Below are 5,126 nucleotides of genomic sequence, written 5' to 3'. Positions count from 1 at the left end.
CCTGTAATGGGGAATTGTGCAAGCACTATACCTGTTGCATATAGTCTCTTCTGCCATTGTTGAAAATGTGGATTGCAGAAGAGGTGTCAGAGTCCAGTTCCAACAGGGGGTCTCAGGAGATGAATGGATGGTGAGGGGTTGGCAAAAGAGGGTGGAGAAACAACACAGACACAAAAGTGAAGGTGCTGAATCCCAATCTTGTGAAGTTAATCATATATACTTTTCATTTTGGCAGGCTTACAGTACTTTGTGGTTACAAAACAGGAATCATTACTCAAAGAAACAAAATATTATGTAGCTACAATTAGATAAGAAGAATGTATCTTGGCTTATACATAAGGAAGTATTTTTCCTTTCCGTTCGCGTTTTGCTTTGAGCTCTTTCTGCTTAGTTAACTTTTAATAATAGTAAGAAATGTCCCAGACTATTGGCTTATACCTTGTCTATTCTTTCTTGACTTACTGACTAGAATTGGTGCCACGATTATGGCAAGTGGTTAACTTGAAAAGAGAGGCTATTAATTTTAATAAAACAAGAGTAAGAGCACAAACCATTGTGAACAGGAACAAGAACAAGTTGTCCAGTATTAAGCACTAATCTGTCTTCTTAACATTAATTCTTCTTCTCTAGATTTTAATTCAATTTCACAAAACTTCCTTGACAGGAATATAGGGAGTTTTTCATTAAACATCGTTGCTGTAATTCACTCGCAGGTCAGCATGAGAAAGAAAGAAGAAGCAGAGAAAGCAAAGCAGCAGCAGAAAAAAAAGTGATTTATTGTATACAAGCAATCTTTTTATAGTATTGTGAACAAAGAAGGCAGCCTTCCAACAGCAACAAATCTGGTCTTTTAGCTAATTAAACATAGCATACAGAAGTTTTACTTTCTAATCAAAAGTGACCCAATTCTCATGGCTAATCTATTCTCAGCCTGGAGCATGCGGAGCTCTGCTCTTGTTAAGAACAGATAATAAAATTTTTCTCAGTGCCCTCCTAGCCCAGAACATCCCATTTGCAGGCAAGTCCTCCCAAGGACAGCAGACACATCGTTTTCAAGCATGTCCGCTGTTACCTATCTATACCTTGATAGAATATCCCATTTGCAGGCAGACTCCATCAAGGACAGTAATAGTAATGCAGTCACTTCTGATTCTCTACATCTCCCTCTTTTTGTTTTTGTAAATGAGCCATAGCAGAAGCAATAAGAGAGGTTTCATGTTTCAGTTGCCTTCACTTTTTCCAGTGTTGGAAGACTATATATAAAACAAAACACAAAACAAAAATTATTACAGTGTTACCTAAAGAAGTTGACAACAAGGTAGAGAAATGACTTAAAGATTTAAATTAGCAATACTTGAAGATGATTTTTGTAAAATGTCAAATCCTGTTAGTTCAGGTAATGTCTTACTAAAGGTGTCCATAATAGTTTTTTTTCCAAATTCATGATTTCTAAAGTTAAGTTTTGATGTACATTTAACCATCTTTTAACAGTTTCCCAGGAATCACTGGTATTATATGGCACAGGAGTCACACAAATATGAGAAGAATTCCAGTCACACTTCAGAACACTTCTGGAGCCAAGATAGTCACTTGATCGCCAAGCCAGGAAACAGTATGTTGTAAATTGATCACATCTGTAGCCAATTGAGAGTCTAAGTCCTTTTGTTGTTGCCATAATAAATGAGCATCTTGATGCCATGTTCTCATGAAATCCACAGTTAGAATGCCTTGATGTAAAACAATGCTAGCTACTGCAGCAGTGGAAGTTACAGAAGCAACTGCAAGGATTGAAGCTATAACTATTTGTATTAATCGTCAAGAGCAATGTAACAAAACTTGAACAGCATTGTAAAAATGAGTAACAGACAATGAATCAGACCAAGGATGAGTCAAATTAACAGGTACCCACAATTCTGTACGAGCTTTAACAATAACTAAAGAATAATTACTAATTTCTATTAATTCCCAATTAGTTCTATTTGCACATTGAATAAGATAACAGTCTATACATGATATTGTTCCCCAAGTTTCATTCAATTTCAAGCTTCCAATTATAAGAGAATAGGGGAATTTAACACATGCAGAAGCAAAATAAGTCAGATTATTATGTAAATATACTTCAAAAGGAAAGGAATGGGATACATCTAATGTGAAATTTCCAGTCCGTACAGTGAGTTTCCCAGATACTGCCAATAATTTCCATATATCCCCTTGAATATTGGAAAACTTTACATGCTGTAACATTGGAGGGACCAAAGCATAATGTTGCATTTTAATTGTCTCATTACCCCAAGAATTTATTGTCCTATTATGTCGATGCCATCTTAAAGTATGATTTGATCAACTTTCTATAAATTCAGAATGATCAGGACTCCAATCAACTATAGTGATATTTTGATATTTGACTACTGTTTTAGGGTGATGATCATGACATTTTTCACACTCTAAATGAGTTTAAAAAGTTTCAAAATATTTAGCTGAACATAAAGGAAGATGAGTTCTGACAAAACATTCTACAGATGCTAGCGATGATTGATTAACATACATACTAGAGGTATCAATTCCTCAGGAAGATATCATGACAGTAAACACAGCAGTAGGATAACTACGATGATTAACTCCCCAAGTATTATAGGAATGAGAATCATTATGTGCTATAAGAGGGAAACAGAAAGAATGAGCCCCTATACACAATGGGACTCCTTCAACAGCTACAGTTATATTAGAAATATTATACAGATTTTTATGGAATAGAATATCTTCAATTCCCCCACAAAAAAGGGGGGGGGGAATTAGTATTTTTAGTACATACACGAACTTCAGGTTCTCCCTAGGAAACATTGCACACCAAAGGAGGGTTAGGAACATAGGCCCAATAAGCAAAAGAATGAGCAGAAACTATACTTATCTGGCAATTAATAACTGCAATCAGCTAATAAAATATTAATGGGATTTAAAGGCTGATTTGCCTTTTGAAGGGATTTTACAGCTTCTTGAGTCAACTTTTTCATTTGTCCCCATGTTGGGGGGGGGTCTGCTGTTCTCCTTGGCATCGTAGAAGTTCTCTGCATTGCCAACTCCTGAAATTCTATGACAAATGGGTCGCTCATTCTGCAATTTGATAAGTCTTGAAGGTACCCAGAAAGGTGTTTTACCTATAGAAATAAGAGCAAACCCCCTTCCCATGTGGTGCAACAACCTAGAAATCCATTCTTAATTTTCATCCCTGTACCATATAGGTATTTCCGATTTTTGAAATAATGGCTGAGATTTAAATGTAGAGAAATGTTGCTGGGCTGCAGGAACCATGGAAGCTGACTAGACATTTAAAAATGTAAAGTTTTATGAAGAATATTGGAGGTGTATAAGCCATAGCCATATTCCCCCTTTTTATTTTTAGTATGTATATTTTTTAACATATGATTTGTCTTTTCTATAATAGCTTGACCCTTACTATTATAAGGTATGCCAAATGTATGTGTAATGTCATATTTTTGTAAAAATGAATGTAATTTTTGTGAGGTATATGTAGGTGCATTGTCAAGTTTTAAGTTCTCTAGGAATTTCCATGATAGCAAAACAAGATAATAAATGAGAAATGACTGTATCAGTTTTTTCTGAAGATAATGCTGTGGCCCATTGAAAATGAGTATGAGTGTCAATAGTATGATGTACATATCTTAGTCTTCCAAATGATTGAATTATAACAACATACATTTTCCAAAGGGCATTACAATGGAGTCCCCTTGGATTAACACCAGAATGACAGTAAGGGATATTAAAAGGAGCACATGATGAACAGTTAGCTATAATTTCACGTGTTTGCTTTTGAGTTATTTTGTATTATTTATAAAGCCCTTTAGTGTTTGTATGATGTAAAGCATGTTCTAGATGAGTCTTTAGTAAGGGGAATAATAGTTGATCAATATTTTGTTTTTTTTTTTTTTCTAGTTAATGGTCCTGGCAGTGTAGAATGTGCTCTAATAGGAGTAAAATATACTGAAATTTGGCCTACTATTTTTGTAGTTATTTTTACATGTAATGAGATAGGACATAGAGTCTTATCTTAGGTAAGCAGGGCTCTTTATAAATTTTAAGTAAAGTTTTGTAATTTTAAAGTTTATTTTTGTTTTAAAATATTATTTATAAATTTTATATAAATGATTGTTTAAGTTTATTTTAGTATTAACTAACACAATATGATAACACATCTAAAACATGAAATAAAGAAAGGCTGAAAGCTTTTAGCTTATTGTAGAAAAATAGAAAAATGTTTTTGTGTTTTATAATATTAACCTTTATGTAGATTAGGCTCTCATTAACTTAAAAAATACATTTAAATTGTACCTCAGTGTAAAAAGTAACATAAAACTTTATATATCTTATTGATAATAGACCCAGTTATAGAATATTAAATGATATAAATAAATCTCCAATATATTATTTTTATAAGCCTAAAATTACCATGAAACCTTTTGGAGAATACCAGCTTGATATATTTTTTTAAAATCTTTTATCATAATGACTTATATACCTGGACAATATTAACACATTTAATATACAAAGAAGAGTAATAGTAACACAATTACTATTGATGTTTTTATATTAATCAAGTTTAGCTCTTAAAGAAATAACACATTAGAATATTGCAAAATAACAGTTGTTGTTTAAGCATAGTTGTATAATCCTTAATTCCTTCGAGATTACTTGCTCAAAAAACTTACATATATAGCCAATGTACACAGACCTTCTTTATCACTTACTTCAATCTATATAGCCAACGTACACAGACTTTTTTTATCACTTGCTTAAACCCTCTATTTACTCACTTCCAGAAACATATTTTTTTTTCTATTAAATCCATACCTAGGATTTTCTAATTTTCTTTTTTCATCTGTTAACTCCTTCTTTATTCACACTTTGATGTTTACAAATCCTTGTAAATTTTTGAATTTAGGCAAATTATTCCATTTTAATAAGAGATATTTTGTTATTTGTAATATAAAATTAATCACATCTCTTTACCATAGTATGAAAATATAGTGTCTAAATATCAGGGATGTCAAAGCAACTATATATATATATATATATATATATATATATATATATATATATATATATATATC

The 5,126-nt window shown here is 32.3% G+C and overlaps 1 long non-coding RNA gene across 1 annotated transcript; it reads left to right on the top strand.

The window, feature by feature from the left end:
• Positions 1 to 309: 309 nt before the first annotated feature.
• Positions 310 to 1,560, top strand: LOC125614639. The gene is made up of 3 exons (XR_007345210.1): positions 310 to 495; positions 835 to 845; positions 1,546 to 1,560. It is a non-coding gene; the product is annotated as an uncharacterized LOC125614639 (long non-coding RNA).
• The last annotated feature ends 3,566 nt before the right edge of the window (positions 1,561 to 5,126 follow it).

This window comes from Marmota marmota, unplaced genomic scaffold (assembly GCF_001458135.2).
Source record: "Marmota marmota marmota unplaced genomic scaffold, marMar, whole genome shotgun sequence".
NCBI lineage: Eukaryota > Metazoa > Chordata > Mammalia > Rodentia > Sciuridae > Marmota > Marmota marmota.
Note: the sequence above shows the minus strand (reverse complement) of the source record. Positions and strands in the feature narration are given on the sequence as shown.